General features: G+C 41.1%; 1 protein-coding gene across 2 annotated transcripts in view; it reads left to right on the top strand.

Moving 5' to 3' along the window:
* Positions 1-6313: 6313 nt before the first annotated feature.
* COLEC11 (collectin subfamily member 11) overlaps positions 6314-19758 on the top strand; it is a 35858-nt gene continuing 22413 nt past the window's right edge. For both annotated transcript variants that reach the window (XM_030945590.1, XM_030945589.1), the window contains exon 1: positions 6314-6448. The gene's annotated coding sequence lies outside the window, so the exon portion shown is untranslated. The remainder of the gene's footprint in view (positions 6449-19758) is intronic.

Genomic DNA, 19758 nt, shown 5'->3' with positions numbered 1-19758 from the left:
GCATCAGCATCCGAAGGCTGATAGTGTCTCAGAAACACTACACTTTTGACTTCAGTATCTGTGTTATAGAACCCTTTACACAAGCTCAGGGTGGTGTTGGTCATTTGAAGTTCTGAGCTAATTACATGAGTTCAGTACCTGATTGTACTAAACATAGTATTAGGAGTAAGTGTTTAATTTATCACAGTAAAAGACAACTAATTTTGGAGTCAGACTGATATGTGGAGAGCTAAGTTGGGAACAAGTTGTGTGACAGGAGCACTTAGTAACTTGCATTTTTCTACCTGAGAGTAGATGGAGGACAAGTACCACTCACTGAGGGTCTTTGTATCTTTACTTCTCTTTTTAATTTACAATAGTTTTGGCTGCTTCCCATTTGACACTTCTTCTTTAGCTATGGAGAGCTAAAAGGTTAAAACAAGTTCTGCATTGTTTTTGCATTGAAAAAATGAAGACTTTAAAATTTAAGCATTACTTAGTAGGGCAGGACAGATAGCCCTGTGCTGTTACTGTTGGTGCCAGGAATGCAAAGAGAAGGAAAACATGCCCTGTTGCAATTAGTAGTTAATTTCCTGTTACGTGGTGACAAGGCTTGAGTATTTGCACAAAAAGCAGGCTGTATCTTTGAAAAAGTTTGTTTACCTTAAGGCCTTTTCCTATCTCCTTTTCAAACTTCTGTCTCTGGAGTATAACTTAATTCCTTATTTATTCCTTGACTACTTACTGTTCATCTTGAATGATTCAGCAGAAGTGAATGCATCAGCTTCCCTTAGAATTCAATGAGAGGAGTTGGCAGGTATATAATAACCCCAAATCCTGTCTGTTTGTCTGGAGAATAATTGTAAAAGATCTTACAGTAGAGGACCCATAACTTTTGAATTCAAGTTTTCATTGCAAAAATGGATATTATTCAGATTGGAAATGCCATCTTGTCTAGTCCCCCAAAAATATAGTCTTGAGTCAGACACATTACTAAGCTTTCCTCTAAAACAGTCACAGATGGCAGCCTGTGCAAGTAGACCTTGGCTGGTGTGGGCTGAAGAAGCAGCTTGGGGAGTATTTGGAGACTTACCAGATGTTAACTACCTTTAGTTAAAGGCTGGTGAGTCTGCTGGGGCTGTGTAACCTCTGCAAGGAGAGGTGATCCTCAGCAGGCTTTGCTAGAGAGCATTTCCTGCTTTATAGGGAAATGTAACTCAGGTTTCATCTCTTCATGGTAATAAAAATGTCAGTTGAGTTTCTTTTGAAGCGCTGGGAAGGGGTGAGCGGGGGAGGAGAAATCCAGTAAACTGAACAGAAAGATTGCAAATGTTCCCAGGCACTGCCAGCTGGCTATAGATTTTTCTTGGCTCTTGTTGCAAGCCCTCTTGAACTATATGATATGCAAAGGCTCACGACGGCCCCATAAGCAAATTCTTTGAGGGAAAGGATAACACTGTCAAAGCTCTATGGCTTTTACATCAATTAAACTACAAGGAGAGGTGAATTTTTGTGGCATAAAAATACAAGGCTGTGTGTTTGCAAAAGACTTTAGTCGTAGTTTACCTCTATTTACAGACTCCCTCGTGTGTTTGTGTCAGTGATACAGTCAGACAACTCCCTCTGTCCCTTGACAAGCATACTAAGTGCATGCCTGCAATCTGGAAAGTCAGTTTGATGCCATCTGGTCAAGTGCTAATGAGGCTGCTGGAATGCTGGTGTCAAATGTTACCTTAACCTAAGCAAACTCCATGTGAGATGATGCTAGACTTTTCCTATACCTTTCATATGCTGGCACAGTTGAACTCTGAACATGCGATTGATCACGAGTTTTATCAGCTGCTCTGGGTGAAAGAGGGGTCGGCATTCTGTACCAAGGCTCTGCAGCAGTAATATGTGGGTACTACCAGTGTACAAAGACAGCCATATACTAAAGTGCTTTCCTGTAGTAGCTCCAAATGAGAAGCAAGGGCTTTACATCTGTTAATTGCTCATGAGACTCACCTGATCGTAAAGCTTCAATTATTTCATATGAATCCTTTCACAATGTCTTCAAATGTTTTTGCCTATGAGGAGGTCTGATCCCTGGTGATTTTTCTTCGAAAAGGTATACAAATGTGTCACAATTGTAGTGTAACAGAACTTGCCTGAAGTTTTGGGTGGTAAGTGCTTGACCTATCTTTTATTAATAGGGCAACTTGATATATGATAACATCATGTTGGAGTAGCCTCCCTTGAGTGTAAGGGGGAACAACTGGTGAGTTTCAGTGTATGATCTCATGCCAAGCAGCATTCAAAGGAAATCCTATCACTTCTGCATTGTGGACTGAAATAATTAATTTCCTATTCCTTTGTTTTTCCTGAATTTTCCAAGTGATAGGCCCAAGTTTGATTCTCAATTACATCTGAAGGTCAGAGCAATGCTGAAAAGCTACACATTCACCAGTTTGTGGGATGTGCTATCTAGGCCACTGGACGTTTATCAGAATGACAGAAAAAAAGATGTCGATTACAGAAAGTTATGAAACCTCATAAAATGAAGGTTGGTGGTGAGGCTGAGGGAATGTGAATTTGCCTGTCTCCAGTAGGGGCTGACTGCAGCACAGATCAGTGTGAAGAATTCACTGCTGTTTAATAAAATGCCTTTGCCCTGCCCCTTGCTGCCTGCCTTGAGGGTGCTCCGGTGAAAACCCTGCTAACATGAACATCTTTGTACTAGTGCTCTGTTCCCTACAGAGATACAAGTAGAGGATCATATTTATGTATTGCCATCAAGAGGAGAAAGTTTGTTGGATTTGTTAAATCTATGAGTTCATGTATCCCCTTTTCTACCTTCCAGTTACTCTTGTTTTCAGGAAAATAATTCTTAAGCTTAGTGTCATACAGTTGCTACTTGGTGTTGTTAAATGATTAATAGCTAACATTTCTAATTGTTGTGTATTGAGTTGACATGTGTGGCTCAGTTGTGATCTGCCCCTGGAGCAGCAAAAGTAGAATTAAATCCAAGCACTGAGTAGATTATTCTAGTTTTAGAGATGACTAACAGAAAAAGCACAATTGCTGCAGTGAATGCTGCTTAAAAATTTTTATACAAAAAAAAAAAGAGAGATAGTCCAACATCGCTAATAAAGTAGAAGGCCAGGTTTTACACAGTTGCAAATAAAGTTGGTACTGTATTGGTGTGACCACACTGATCTTTCTGATATTTCCCACTGTACATCTCATATACTGCACAGCAGAGGTGGGAAGGAGAGCTTCCACTCTCAGTGCCCGCAGAGGTGCTGGGAAAGTGCTAAGATGATGCTCAGATGGCAGATGGATGTCTTCACAGGGACAGATCTACAGGCTGTGTTTTACCAGGACTGTCTTAATGCTTAATAAAGTTGTTTCCTATTTTCTTGGCTAAACAGATACTGTTCTGTAAAGCAAAGGATGCATAATTGTGCTGCCCTGAGAGCAGAGGAGGGTTTGCACTTGGCATGCTTGTGTGCATGTCTGTACCATGGAGGAGTCCTGTATCTGCTCTATCTCCTTGCCACTTTTTGGGGTTTTGGTGTTCTTGGTCCATTCTCTGCCCAGTCTGTATTTATGCTTGGAATTGCCTGCCCTAACCCAAGTGCGCTTGGTGTTGTTGAACTTCATGAGGTTTGCACAGGCCCATCTCTTGAGCCTGTCAAAAGAGTCTCCTGTTTCCTTGCAGAGAGGAATCACATTTTCCTTAGTATTCCTTTTATCGCTGATGTACCTAAAGAAGCTTTTCTTGTTGCCTTTGATGTCCCTGGCCAGATTTAATTCTCTCAGGGCAGGTTAGCTTTCTTAACACGTTCCCTCATTGCTCAGACATCTCTACCCCTCCCACGCTACCCATTCTTCCTTCCACACTCTTCAGGCTTCCTTTCTGTGTTTCAGTTTGTCCAGGAGCTCCTTGTTCCTCTGTACTGGTATACTGTGGCCTCTGGAGACTGTCCCTCTCTATCCAGCAAGGGTGGCTCAAACACTTGGGTATCAGCTCTTGAAGTGCTGCAGTGTCCCAGACAGGCACGTTAACATAATAAAGAAATTAACAACCAGCAGCTATTGTGACCGGGTGATGACCTAAGCTGCTGCCACACGGTCCATGCATCAGTACCCCAGTTTGCACATATTAGCCTGATTTAGATGATGCACCAATATGGCTACACAGTTTCCAGTTGGATTTTGGGGTGGGAAAAGCTTACTTATGCCCTTCTGTATGGGGACTATGCCTTTCTCTCTCATGTGAAAGAAAACCATGTGCTTGTTTATTCTCCCTTTTCTAGAGAAAGCTCTTTCACTGCCTTTGTAGTGTTTGCCCTTTCCTTTTGAACACTGGTCATTTATGTTTGTTTTCTTTTCTGCTTCCCCAGTGTTGAGTCCTACCTTTTCTACCAGCTTTCCCTGAATGGCTCTGTTTCTCCATTGAATTCTGTTTCTGGCCTCAAAGTTATTTTCCTGTGTTTACAGGGAGAGTAGATATGTATGTAAATGGAGTTGTCTTTGCCATGGTAATATGATCTTCAAAGGCTTGGACTACAGTCACTTTGCTGCATTCTTTACATAAAATGTTTGTTTTGGCAAGTTTCTGCCAACAGAGTGCTGCAAGAGCCCAGTCCTGCTAATTGCCTTCTGCTCCCACTGAACTGGTGGGGCCTGTGTGCATAGAAAATGAACTTTAAAATTAGAGTTGCATGGTCCTTAGACAATTATGCTCATGCTCTACCATTTTGCCCTTTCTTTACTGGGGTAATCTATTGAGGAAGAGATCATTGGCTCTTTAACTTTTTGTGACCATTTGGTGTGTGTGAAAATACAGGAGTTCATAGCAGTGGAGGAGGGTAGCTAGTTCCAGTCCAACATGGAACCCTGTATGTAGATAGTCCACAGGATGTCCTGAGTTTGAGGCATGACTACCTCTTTTTGTACCTGTTTTTGTCTTTGCCATTAAAGCTGGTCAGTTGTGCTGTGGGCTAACAAAACAGGAGCTGTCATGGGCAGGAAGGCTGTACACTCCAGACTTAGGGAGAGGTTTGCTGGGAGAGAGGATATGTAATGTCAAGAGCAAAGCAGGAAGAGAGCACATCAGTATTGTGTCATCAGCTTGTGCTGCAAGCCCCACCACAGCACAAAATTCTCAGTGGAGTCGATCTACGCCTCAAAAGAGATCTGAAAAGTGATAAAGAAGTGAGCACACAGATGATTCTATTGCAGCTTTCTCTAGCCCCTCAGTCTAAAACCTTTTCTGTGTTCTGATACTTTCCATGTGGAAAATGGAAAGGAACCTCCTGCTACTGACCTTAGCTCCTGCCCTGGTTTTCAAGGTCACATATTGGGGTTATCCAAGCTCCCAGCCCACTGGGTGCTTGCTTAGAGCATGACCCCTCAAATGTTACTACCTGGAAGAACTGGGAGGAGGGAACAGTGGCACGAGATGGATGGAGACAGATGATTCACAGGATTTTTTTGGTAGCTATCAGAGCTACAGTCTTAAAAATACAGCAGCTTTTCATCAGAGGGTATTAATTGATGTAGTCACAAGTGGTACTCTCTATTTGCCCTGGAAATTGAGAATGAAGCCATTTATATCTGTTGAAGTATAAACTACTGTAACTGAGGGGGGTGTTCTCAAAATCCCACTTTCCAGAATCAGCTGGCCCCAGTTTTTTACTGCTTGAATGTATATGGAGTACTGTGATTTATCCAGGCCTCAAACAAGTCTAGCTGTTTAAGATAAAAACCAGGTTTGTACAACTATTTAGAAGCTATAGTGAAATAGCACTAAACTTGTATCAGAGGTGTTTAAAAAAACCCCACAAAATATTGTGAAGATGCCTGCCATGTGGATAATTTAGCATTTGCATTGTTGTGGGGTGTTCAGACGTGACTCTGAAACAGTTGCCTGTTTTACTAAAGTCAAGAATGGTGCAGCCAATTGCAAGCATAGAGACAATTTCAGCAAGGGGAGAGTGTGTTAATTATCCACACAAGATGATCACATTCAGTGCTGCGTTTCATGTGTTTTCATATCCACTGAAGCAAAGCAAGAGAAGTGTTGTGCTGGGGCAATGTGCATGCATGGCTTAGAGCTGAATAGATGTAAATGGTTAAAAAGGGGTTCTCTGCTAGAGAGGAGGAGGGGAAAGTAAATGTGCATTCCCAAAAAAGTACATTCCCAAAATAAAAAGCTTACATCATGGACCTCTTCAGTTTTCCCACACTTCTTCCCTAATTATTGTCCTGCAGGACAGCTGATCTTTTTCAAACAGGAAGCTGTTTACAGATAACACTTGCAACTGTTTTGTCTGATTTGTTGAACTGTCGAAAAGAAAAAGACAACCTCTTTTCAAATTAAAAACTGTCAGACTTCTGTAAACAGCAGCAATGAGGTTCATCTGTGCAGTGTCCCTGCAGGCACAGAGCGTTGTGCAGTTCCCATTCTCTCAGCAGCCATAAGGTAAGAGACTTTTATGCTTTTACTCTGTAAAAACACATACAAGAAAAAGTCTGGATATTTGTTAGGGAGCTGCTTTGTATATGGCAAAATATGATTGGCAATCCCCAAATAGAAGGGGAAGGTAAAGGAAAAAAGAGCTTGCTTGAGTCTATTGGATAACACTGGACTTTTCTATTGAGAAGCACCCATGTGGGTTAGATCACTGAATGCCAGTTTAGTTTTGGGGGGAGGGGGGAATATTTAAAATGTACAAATGTCATTGGAAGAGCTTGCTTTCCTTTTAGCAGGAAAGGACAAAACAGTACATGAATTTTAACTTCTCCTACAATTGAAACTTACTTTACTCCATTCTTGAGTTGTAATTCCTGGTAACAGACACAGGCAGTTGTCTTGTTTTCCACTTTGAAAAGTGATCTTTTAATACAACTGCAAAGCAGAGAATGAAGACTGGCATTGCAGAAGTGAAGGTCCAGTAAGGGCTGGAATTACATCACTGGATAATTAAGAGCAATCTTGGTGAAAACCAAATCATACAGGGAGTAGTACCATGCAGAAATTGCAGAAATGCTTAGTGAAATACAGGGGTGTATAATGATGCAAAATCTTGGTCCATGTGAGCAGGAATGAGTGAGAGTAAGTCATACTTCAGTAAGCAGCCAGGCACATGCGTGCTTTTCAGTCATGAGCTATGAAAGCTAGGATTCATAATGGACTTGCAAGTTTCCATTCTGACCTCTGTGCATACCTATGTGTAAATTTTGGAGGAAGATTGTTTTCTTGCAAAATCAAATCACTGTGGAAAATACCTAACTTTACTTGTCATACAGTGAAAAGGTGCAACTGGACTGGAAATATTATGGCTTTGTGGATTGGTATAAAACCAATACACTTTGGTTCTTGGATATTGAAATATTTTTAAAATGTTACAAATGTAAAAACTGCTTCCCTATGTTTTCCTCTCTGTAACTGAGATATTTGTATTTAATATGTATGTGATTGTTTACATGGTCATGAACATTTAAGGCATTATAGTAATCAGAAAATATAAAACAAACACTGATTTAAAGCTGACAAAATTATCCCTAAAATTTTAGTATGTTACTGATGCAGCATAGATAAGGGGTGCCAATGTTGTAGACAAGAAGTAAGACTTACAAGTTGAGTATTCCTTTTAAAAATGTTTTCACTCTCTTTCATAAAATTCTTAGATGTATCTGTTAAAATGAAATTATTGTTTTAGTTAATACATGAAAGATAATGTGTAAGTTAAATTCATAGTCAGAATAGCAGTTGAAACGTGACATCGTTCTACAGTCAACAGAGAAGTGCTCTGTGGAAGCAGCAGAAATCTATGCAATTTCTAATTGTATGCTGTGTTCAAGACTGTTTTTTTTCTGATTATTTTGAGTGATTTTACACTGTTTATAAAGCTCTTTTTAGTCATCTCTAGGGCTGTCCAAAAATTCTTGAATGAGAATCCTTTTGAAGTAGGAAGACTTTTGGCAGAGTAGCTTTTTAAAGAAAAGTGTCAGTTTTCTGGGATAGTTCAGTTCTTTTGTCAAATTATTTTGGCTGAAAACCAGGAGAGTTTAGCCAAAAATATTCTCATGGTGTCTCTTGGGAAGTGTAGTTTGTGCTTTGCACTGCATTTCACTACTGGCTGAACCTCACAGCTGAGCCACACTTCCCGTAAGGCTGTGTGGTCAGGGTCTTGCTATTTTAATTTCCCTTGATGAAAGGAGTGTTAGGGTGTATTTTGGAAAAGTTAGTCTCGTGAAAGAGGCACAGGCTGGGCTCATAAGGCATCAGCTGTTTGATAACTAGTTGGCAGCTTCTTAAAATTCAGTTGTTTCCTTCTGGTTTGCATGATCCACAGGCCGTCCTGGTTTTCAGCCATGAGAGTAGGACACTTCAAGAGAGTGCCAGCAGAAGGTTTAAAGCCTTTTGTGGTTTTTGGCCATGCAAACACCTGTACAAAGGAGAAAATATTTAATAACACTTCTAAGGCTTTGTTAATGCTTCTGCCAAGTTTTGTACTGAAAATGTTCTATTTTATATATTTCAAACTGAAAAATGCAAGGGAGTATGGCTGGATGTTCAGATTTTTTAAGAACTCTTAAGAGGAAAACAACCTACTAGAAGCCTGAAGCTTTAGAAAGAGGTGGTTTTGAAGATCCAGAAAGGTGTCATCTCACCCATCTAAGTGGCTCTTCAGAAAAGTCTAGTCCTCGGTCATTTGCCCATAGTTGTATAAGATAATTGTAGTCAAGAAAAGAACAGAAGCTGGTCTGCTTGAGCACTTCGTCAGTGCACCAGTTTCCTAATTTTTCCATAGGATCCTAGGATCCTTAGCTTCTGTGACTATTTGGATGCTGCCCCCTCAAAACTTTATCAGAAGATTGTTTAGGAGGTCCATGGAGTGTCCTGGAGGCCAGGACAGAGCAGTATGACAAATGGTGAGGGGTTATAGGATTTACGTTGTTTTTTTTCTGCACTGAATCATAGAATGGTTTGGGTTGGAAGGGACTTTTGAAGATCTAGTCCAACAGTACGTGAAACATAGGCATGAATAAATAGTTTCACAGTGCTGCAGGCTGGATACCAGAGTGCAAACCAAGAACTGACTGTGCAATATGGAGTGAGTGGAAGAGAGCTAAGGGCTGAAGAAAGTGACTCACGACAGTCAGACAAGTGTGTGATGGCCACAGCAGCTATCTGAAAATTGCTTCTGAGAGGTGTTCCATGATTTTCTCTGCTGGATGTGGATCAATTCACCATCTTTAGTGCCAAATGCTGCAGGAACTGGAGTTCTGCAAGGTGCAAGCTAACCTTGAATTTGTGTGCTGAGTTGTTCTTCAAGCATGGGGATTTTGAAAAATGGCTCAGAGAAAAGTGTTTTCTGTAGTTCTCTTTGAGAACTAGACTGCTGCTACCCAGCTGTCACATAACCTGCTGTCTGGGACCACTTACCCGGGAACTAGGAGGTCTATATGCAGCTCATTACTCTGCTCCAAACCTCCACCTCGCATCTGCTGGAAAGGTGCCCTTGTAACTAACCAACATAATAATCTGGTGTGCTTGGAGGAGACTGAATGATTTGGGTGTGTTTCCTTGATGGAAATGTGCTAGGCGGGAGAAGAGTGTCTTGTTATTCTTCTCAGGCAAGATGTTGACCATCTCTGGTCTGTGCAGTAAGAAAAACTTAGACACCCAAGTTTTCCAGTAAAACCACAGGAACCTCCTACCTCTTAAGGTGGCTGATTGTTAGGAGATGGTTTTGGATGCTTTGTTTGAACCTGGGATGAGTCCACAGAACGAGATTCAGAGATAGTGTTGCCGGTGTTGACCTTAGGCACTTGGAGGTTTAGGGGTGAAAAATGGGGAAAAAGGATGGAGAGTGGAAAGAGAAACTGCTGCAGCTTTGGCTGTCTTTTGAATAGGGATTTTGAAGAATGAAGCTGTATCCATAGATGTGCTTAAGTTCCTGGTGCCTGTCTTTGGTCTTAGGTATGGCTCTCTCTGTGATTATTTTCTTTTTGTCCTGTTTGCTAGTTGCAGAATAAGCATAAATAACAACAACCTTCAGACAGTACTCTAAGATTTTCTGTTTAATTTGAGTGATTTTCAGACTTAGTTGTGGACCACCCCAAAATCTTCTGTGATGGTGCTGATGATTTTAGCAAATACTGAAACTTGCTGACAGTAGGTATCCATTTATTCATCTTTAGTGGTCTCTTGAGAAATGGGCCTCCAAGAGACCACAGATGAGATGTTGAATGCCAGGGTCAGTCTGCTCTTTGGAAGGACAAAATTATAAAAGTGATTTTATAATTTTAATTTTACTTATATATAGAACCTTTTGTTATCATCAGAGAAAGTTTTGTAAGAGATCTAATTTTTGGGAATTAAAACAAAGAGCTTTAAAAAATTTGATATGAAAGAACCAGCATTGTTAGGTGGCACAGTAATAATAGACAATGGATTAAAAACACCAGACAAGAATCAAATGAAGGCCTAGCACAGGAAACAGAAAAAAAAAGCCTTATTAAATAGGAAAAGAAAAATGTGTATCAATGAGCTTTGTCAGAATGGTGTTAATAAGAAAACAGGTCTCTGATGGCTCGCTGGAGTGGAGTTATGTTCAAGAAATGTTAAGGAAACAGATACTGAGAACATGTGGAACAGCAAGAGAAGGACTGATGGTGCATGCTGAGGAGACTGCAGAGTGCTGGATCTGCCAGCAGCACCTACAGATGCACTTGCGGTGCTTCTCCCTAGCTGTGCAATGAACTTGCAATTTAAAGCTAATGTAGAGATTAAATGAGATTATGTAGTGAGAGCCATACTATGCTGAAAAAACTCTTTATTGTAGGTTATCTTCCTTTGCAGTTTAGTATCTTCATGAATTGAGCTTGTTCAGCCAGAAGAGAAGGTTTTGGGGTGACCTAATTGCAGCCTTCCAGTACCTGAAGGGAACTTAGAGGAAAGATGGAAAGGGACTTTTTACAAAGGCCTGTAGTGACAGGACTGGGGGAAAGGGCTTCAAACTTTAGTTAAATAGTAGAAAAATATTCTTTACTGTGAGGCACCGGAACTGGCTGCCCAGAGAAGTTGTGGATGCCCCATCCCTGGAAGTGTTCAAGGCCAGGTTGGAGCTCTGAGCAATCTGGTCTAGTGGAGGGTCCCTGCCCATGGCCAAGAGGTTGGAACCAGATGACCTTTAAGCTCCCTTCCAACCCAGGCCAAGATATGACATATGATATGTCAAAGTTGCCTTTTATGTAATTGTGGAGTGTCAAAAACTCTCTGTTGTCGTTCTCTACTTTTATGACTGTTGTACAAAACCTATAGAGGGGCTTGGTGGGTAACTGACCTCCAGCCATGGCCAGCCCACTACGTCTGACAGACTGTCTCCTAAGCAACTCTGTATTTAAACATGCATTTGCCTAATTACACTTAATGTACAAGTGATTACATCCACACTGTTCCTTGATTTTAGGGAAGATGACATTAAACATTGCAGCTACAGTGACTGAGTACATGGACTTTCTGTTATGTATAGAACTGATGCCTCTGTATCTTTTTGGCAGCACTGAGTAACTGTGGCAAGTCTTGGTTTTGTTTTCGTTGTTCCTTTTCTTAAGTCAGCTGGTGGATGTTGGGATTTCAGGTCAGTTTACTCTTTAACACCACTGAAGCCTGTTATTTTACTGGTAACTGCACAATCAGAACAGTAGCATTAGTTTTTGCTCCTGTTAGTGCCCTATAAATTCTGAGCAGACAGACATGGAAGTTTAAGTGATCATTGCTTAGCTGTTCTGCAGCTTCTTAATTGGTGCATAGCTGCCCTCTAGTACATGTACTAGCTGTGTGAAAGGTACATCTGCAGCTATTGTTAGAGAATTTGCTGAGTACCAAAGCAGTGGAAATGCCAGTAGTTATCACTTACTTAACACAGCTTGTTATATTATTCCCTAGAAATGTACATTATTAAAATGCAGAAATCTCTCGGGGCAGTTGGTTAGATGGAAGGACTTCAATGAAAAAATTTCTAAGGGGGTTGTCATCCTCAAGAATCTTTTGGTAGCAAAAGCATCATGATATACATTTAAGGGAAGTAACACCTTCTTTATATGGATTCAGATGAACACCCTTGCTTGCAAGTTGGGCTCTTCACATTCTATCTGTTTACATCTGAATTAATATTTCAGATTTACACAATGAAATGAGATTGTCAAAAGCATCTCAAACTGCATGCAATCCCTTGTACTCCTTCTCAAATTTTAAAAATATTTGTCAACCAGTGCATTGTACATGATAAAGTATTTTGAGTGCATATGTTGTGGCATGTCTAAAAGCTGCTCTGGGAGGTTTTGCCACTGAAAGATATTTCCACAAGGTTCCTTTTGGCAATAGCTTTTACACTGGATCATGGCTATTGACAATGATATAGACTGATTAGTGAAAGTCTGCTGTGGCATACCAGTGTAAGAATACTTTGACTTCTGAGTACTTTGTTAATGTCTAGAATTGAGTGCCTTTATGTGTGCTTCAACTAAGTCACATCAGACACACAGAAATCTGTTTATTTTCCCGCTGCATTTTGCTTATACAACTATTTCTGTGTACCAACCATATATTTTCTATTAATGTGGGTAGCTGTTTTTATAAGTTCCCCTTTCTTTTGCCTTCTTTCTCTAATCTATATTTGGAAAGGTGTATGAGAGCTCTAAGAATAAAAGGACATTGGGTAGTACTCTTGCTATCAAGATCACCTGTCACTTGTCCAATGAAGATATAGAATCTAGAATGGTCTGGACTGGAAGGGACCTTTACAATCATCTGGTTCCAACTCCGCTGCCATGGACAGGGACATCTTCCACTATACCAGGTTGCTCAAAGCCTCATCCAGTCTGGCCTTGAGCACTTCCAGGGATGGGGCATCCACAACATCCCTAGGCAGCCTTATGTGAGTGCCTTACCACTCTCACAGTAAAGAATATCTTCCCAGTATCTAATCTAAAGCTGCTTTTAATTTGAACCCATTCACTGTAGTCCTGTCACTATATGCTCTTGTAAAATGTATTTCCATATCTTTCTTTTAGACTCCCTTTAGGTACTGGAAGGCTGCAATTAGGTGACTCCAGGAATCCCAAATATCTCAGCCTTTCCTTGTAGGAGAGCTGCTCCATCCCTCTGATCATCTTGGTGGCCTCCTCTGGACTCACTCCAACAGGTCCATGTCCTTCCTGTGCTGGGGGCCCCAGAGCTGGATGCAGCCCTGCAGGTGGGGTCTCAGCAGGGCAGAGCAGAGGGGCAGAATCCCCTCCCCACGCTGCCTCTGATGCAGCCCAGGGCAGGTTTGGCTCTCCAGGCTGTGAGGGCACATGGCTGGGTCATGTCCAGCCTCTCACCCCCCTCACACCCCCAAATCCTTCTCAGCAGGGCTGCTCTGGATCTGTTCATCCCCAGCCTGTGCTGATACCGGGGATTGCCCCAACCCAGGTGCAGCACCTTGCACCTGGTCTTGTTAAACCTCAAGAGATTCCCATGGGCCACTTCTCCAGCTTGTCCAGGTCCCTCTGGATGGCATCCTGTCCTTCAGGAGTGTCACTGCACCACAGCTTGGTGTCATCTGCCAATTTGCTGAGGGTGCACTCAATCCCTTCATCCATGTTACTAATGATGATATTAATTACATTGGTTCCAGTACAGACCCCTCAGGGGCACAACTTATCACTGATGTCCATCAGGACACTGAGCTGTTGGCCACCACCTTCAAGATGTGATTGTCCAACCACTAACACTCTACCCATCAAATTCATATCTCTCCAATTTAGAGAGAAGATGTTGTGGGGCACCATGTCAAAGGCTTTACAGAAGACAAGATAAATGACATCTGTAGCCATTCCCCTGTGCACTGATGTAGTCACGTGTAGAGTGTTGGTCTCTCAGCCTGAAAGTTAAAATAACATTTTGTTGAAATAGCATTGACACTGCCCCAGTTCAAATGCAAGATTTTGATAATGAATGCTTATGTACCACAGTGTTTTGTTATATTGAGGATATCACTACAAGAAATATGTCCTTGTCATTTGAGGATAACACTCTTGGATCCTTTCCATAACTCTTGGTGGCTTGCGTGCTATTACAAAATGCCTGATGTTGTTGTATTTCCTATGTTCTGTATCTTTTACTGGTTATTATTTTCCATTGCAACCTAGTATTTTGCCATATCTTTCCTTCTTTTAAAATGTTCCCACTCTCATTATGTGCTGGGTTGTTTTTTAGTTTTTGGTGTTTTTTTGGTTTTTTTTTTTGTGGGTTTTCTTGTAGGTTTTTGGTTTGTTTCGTTGTTGTTTGTGTGTTTGTTTTTGTTTGTTGTTTTGGTTTGCTTTTGTGGTTTTGTAATTTGTTTATTTGTTTGTTTTTCCTGGTGATTTAGTCCCTTGAATTCTTTCACTTATGGATCTTCCTGTTTTCTGTATGCTGCTGGCATGCAATGGCACAGTTTTGTAAAACACTGGAGGCCATCTCAGCTGCTGCCAAGGGCATTCCTTTCCTTGGCTGGCATAATTTTGCACAGGAATTATGGACATTTTATCCTTGCCAGGAACCAAGGAATTAAATCAACTGAAAAACAACATTACAAGCAGAGGAATATCTTACTGCTGGAATAGCAGCCTGTGCTAGCTGGGGTCAGCTGGCTGTTGGTGACAGTACAGAGAAGGGGAGGCTAATGTGTGACTGCAGCAGGAAGCCAGGCTGCTGTTAACTCTCCTGTAGACTGACTTAGCTAATTAGCAATGATGGGACACCTCTCACCTAACTTTACATACCTGCAAGGCTGAACTAGTGATACTCAGCAATGAACAGGTACCTCCAGAGTCAATGATTGGTTCTGTTCTGTATTGGGATGGAAGGAATCCCTGTGCCAAGGTGCCTTTCTCTGACTTGGCTACACAGTGTTCAGGATGATTTTCTCAGACTGACCACCTAAGCCAGAACAGTTAAATCCCCTCCAACGGTCTGTTTAAAACTAACCTCTGCTAGCTTGAGGTCTGGAGCAATGCAGAGTTGTCCTGATAAATGGGCATCTGCTAATGGCAGCTGTGCTCTGTCTTGTGGTTCACTTTTTGAGGTGTCATACTTGAAACATTGGGAAGAACTGGGAAGCAGTTGAAGTGGCTTCCCTTTATTCTTAAAACCTCCTTTAATTGTAGTTGTCACTTATCTAATGTGTGAGAAAAGGGGGTCAGAAACTGTTTCAGCTCTTGTTTTTTCTCCTCAATGAGGAGTAGGTTATTGTGACAACCCAAAGCAAACCTTTTTCCTGTCCCCTCACCCTCTGGGATGGTGCCATTGCTCCTCTGTCCTTTCTCTGGTCAGACGTCTAATTTTTCCCTTTTCCTCTATGTCCACTAGTAGTCTATATCCTATGATTTGTCTCTTGTATTTGTTCTTCCTTTAATCTCATAATCTGCTTTTCTTAGATTTTGTCTTCTATCTGGATATTTCTGACCTGTCCCTGTGTTTATACATGATTAAATTGCAGGACATTAAAACAGAAATCAGAAAACTCATTTTACCCAGTTTAGTCTAGTGTCCTACCACTAGGCTTGAGCTGGCTTTGTCATCAGGCTTTTTCTCTGCTTCCTATCATTCTTTAATGTTGCATGCTTGAGTGTAGTCTAATTGCACCTGCTGTGTCCATCCAATGTCAGCAATTACTCTCTCTTGGGGAACTGGAGCTGTGTGTTTCTATCCTTTTAAGTTAAGGATCTTCCATAGTTGTTACTTCACACCCTTTGGATCAATACTTGAATGGCATTTCTGTTGTGCAAAAGGCAGGTGCCACTGCTGGCATGGCTGGGATGACTGGATGGGGCCTTGATAGACTTTTCTGTCTCTTCTCTACACCTCCCAGAATGGAACTGCAGGAACTCCCAGGGTGAGTTTGCCTTTTGAGCCTGTCCAGTGGCCTCAAGTAGACAATGGTCAGGCCCACCTAGGAAAACTTCCAAACACCTCAAGAATGAGAATGTGTTGCAAAGTGTGAGTGGGAATAATATTGCACAGATATCCAAACTTGTGCAGCCAGTCCTAAGCCTCTGTGGATGGGAAGGGCTGAAAAGCAATGCCTTAAAACTTCATAAATAAAATTAAAATGCATATGTTCATATGATGTATTTATTCTTGTACAGAAATGTTCCCTGCAGCATTCTCCACATCATTCACTGATTCTTGGTGAATCCTTGGGTTTTTATTTCCTACAGATAACTGTGTGAGGATAGTATGAAGTTCTCATGTAACTGCTTTATAGGAGTGGAAGTGAAGAGAGACATTTTAGACCCCTGTTTTAGAAGAACTGATAGTTAAATTAGAACCCTGTACACTAGTTTGTTTGCTTGTTTGTTTGTGGTTGAGAATACAAAAAATTTGATCTGACATATAACAGTGATGGCATCCAAAATCACAAACTATTTTTGTAAAATATAGCTGAAGGCAGAAGAGATATTGTAATCTAGTCCAGACTTTGACTGAAACATTGCATGAGAAATTCTGTTTAGTATTTCTAGTTGTCTCTGACCACCAATTTACATAAAAACAAAAATGTACTTGGGTGTTATTTTCTACAAAAAATCCATAGATTGTCTAAAAATCCATAGAGAACTATTGTGAAAAATTTGGCACTCAGGTCCCATCTCCCTCGAGTTAAAAGTTTTGAAAACTTGCGCCTTTCTGGCACTACTTTATCTCACTCTTGCTGAAGCCTCGGTTTTACACTTTCAGTACAGATGACAGTGAGTTAATTCTAACATCAGCTTATTGGCTTCAGCAGAACAACATCAGGACAAAATTTGTCCCAATTTTTAAAAACATTCTTCTGGATGAAAAATGATACTACTCTATCTACACCTGATAAGGGCATCTATGTTGACAAACTAATGATACCTTACACCTCAAAAACATTGTGTGAGGAAATGGCTCTGTTGTGCCAGTATTAAGTGTACTTTGGAGAGTAACCAAGGACTTAGCATCAGTTTGCTTTTTAGGTAATGCTTGCTTCCCATCCGCTTAGACTCACTCTTTTGTCCTCTACAGCAAACCTCGCTGTTCTTCAGCGACGTCAGGTGCTGAAATGTGTTATGTCTCTGCTTTATGCTAATCCATGCTCCATAGATTTCACAGAGGCTTGGTAACTATGGCAGTTATGGTCCTCATTTTTGCAATTCTACAGTATTAATATTTAGGGATTTTTTCAGTCTCTCAAATCCATTGCTTTAACCTTTAAATCAACACGTAGCATTTAACTTGAGAGCATTGCAATGTTAGGATAATGATCACCCAATGTTTAAGCAGCTTTGTAATTGATTCTGATTTTTATAGTCTAGCTAGATGGCAAAAGTTTGATTACCCAAGGTAATGTGCAAGGGCACATCCTGAGAGGACAAATGAGAAAATGCTTAGATAAAGTAAAAGCCTAGCTACACAAAACATCTGTAGGTTAGGAAGATTAATAAGGCTGTAATGAAGAAAGATGGGGTCAGTGACACAGGTTTCATCTCCAATGTGAAAGGCTTCTTCCTCAGGGAATGATCCACAGCCCTTGGGCCAAGGGGTGAAATGCAGCTTGTGTCAACAGTGCTGAAGGCTTGTCCCTTCTGCTCCTCCCTGCTTCCCCCAGAAACCTGTCCCTGGCCTGAGGTGGGCACTGGAGGTAGTCCTGGGACTGAATTTATTTTTTGGTCTTTTATCTGTTCAAGATGTTTGAAATACCACGGGGACTGTGTTACAGCCTGCTGTTTTGTGGGCATGATTTTGTGGGCATGTGCTGCATCTCCTAGAATTCAGCTTAGGGCCTGCAGGTGGCTTGAAGATACATGAGCTGCCAGAGAGTTCTGCCAGGGAGGTGTTGAGATGTGGATGACAAGGACTTGAGAAGTCAGGGAGTGAAAACTATTGAAAGTTATTGCTGTGTCTGTAGTGCTGACTCAAACCACCTTGGGAAAGTCACTCACCAAATGTGGCTGTGGTTCTGCAGATTTCTGTGTCTGTACCAGAAGTATACTCAATTCAGAATATAGATAATTCAGCTCAGATACCTGAGAATAAAGTATAGTTTTTAAAATAACAGCAAAAGAAATCATAATGTGAAAACTACTCAGTGAAATAAAGTCAGCTCAAAGATGAGTACTATAGGATAACACAGAGGATTTGAGTTACTTTGTAGCTATTGGCTAGCTGAGCATTAATGCCAGCAAGCATCACTTGTCTTCTGCATTTTTCATCCATTTAGTTTCATCTTGGCAGATCATCTGTGTTGTTTCTTCTAAGTCCAAAATAATGGCAGAGAATTAGCCACTGGCACTTTTGGAGCCAATGGTGGATACAGGGACTTCATGCATGAAGCATTAGCTGGCTCAAGTGATCTCCAAGCTTTCCATCCCCCCAGAGTTGGAGGGAAGTGTGGGAACTCAGTGAGTGCCAGCTGGCCTGGCTGGTCCTGCAGGGTTTTGAGCGAGCCTGTGGGGCCTTTGGGATTCTCCAATGACCTCTCAAGGACTTGTCATTTGAAGCTTGGCTTGAGAAACCTCTTCTCTTTTGTTGATTGAGGCAGATTTCCTGAAGCTGAGAGATTTCAAAAGTTGTTTTGAAATTATTGTGCTGGTTGCATTGATATGTTTTCATTTCTGATGGAAAATGAGGCACTTTATTATTTTTTATTTTTTAACTAAGTGCTGCCTTTTTCTTGTCCTAATTTTTTCCAATACTTTCAGCTTTCACTAATTTAATGGCCACTGCTAATAGCCATACATTTCACTTTTGACCCCTGCATAGGCAGTGGGAAAATATTCATACTTTTACAAGTGCTGAACATGTCTAGGTTTCTCTCTGGCATTGATTTTACCAATGCTGAAGATACTCCAAATACCAGGGCCAAACAGTGTTTGAAAAAACAGGCTGGTCCTCCTGGCTGAGGACCAGTTTCAGTGGGATTTAGTATTCTTAAATGACTTTATGCATCTAGGTCTGAAAAGGCTTGCAAGTAGGTCAGAAAGGCAAGAAATTTTCTAGGATTTTGAAGTGAAAGTGTCTGCTGTAGCACATACCTGGAGATCAAACTTATTTCAATCAGAGAAAGAAATTTTAGCTGCAGAAGGTTTCTTTTGAAAGAAGGGAGAGATGGAGAAAGTGATATACAAAGTGCTTTTGGCTTGATTTCTGCTGTTAATGTGTCTCTTTACTGCAACAACGATTCCAAAGAGTTTTTAATATGCAACCTCCTCAGACCTTCCTTCTGTTAGTGGCTCTTCTCAGACCAAGGTAATTTCCCTGAGTATTCTTATGGATCTGGGTGTTGTTACCTGAATGACACTAAAGAAGCTTCTTTTTCTACAACAAGTCCATTTCCTCTGTGAGCTGAGTTAATATGTGGTAGATGGGGTTGTATCCCCTCTGTCTCTGAGACATGTAAGCCCAGTAGCAGACAGCAGGGAATGTGCTGAAGCTTTGTTGGAGATTTTGTTTTCCCCAGAAAATCCTTCATGTGTGGCTGCTGAGCAGAGCCAAGAAGCAGCCTTGACAGTTCTGAGCTGCTCCATGTTTGTCTCATCTCTGAGCTGTGCAGGAGTTTGCAAAGTCATATTAATATTTAACATACCTGGAGCCTTTGATCTTTCAGTTGGAGTCTGGATACATCTGAATCCTCATAAAATGCAGACAGAGGAGATGATGTTGCCTTTTATTCACTAATGCAGAGACAGGAGCACCACTGTAATTTCAATTTCTTCTTCCATCTCAGGCTA

The sequence above is a fragment of the Camarhynchus parvulus genome, chromosome 3 (genome assembly GCF_901933205.1).
Source record: "Camarhynchus parvulus chromosome 3, STF_HiC, whole genome shotgun sequence".
In the NCBI taxonomy this organism is placed as follows: Eukaryota; Metazoa; Chordata; class Aves; order Passeriformes; family Thraupidae; genus Camarhynchus; species Camarhynchus parvulus.
The sequence above is the reverse complement of the archived record's forward strand: the minus strand, read 5'-3'. Positions and strand labels throughout refer to the sequence as shown.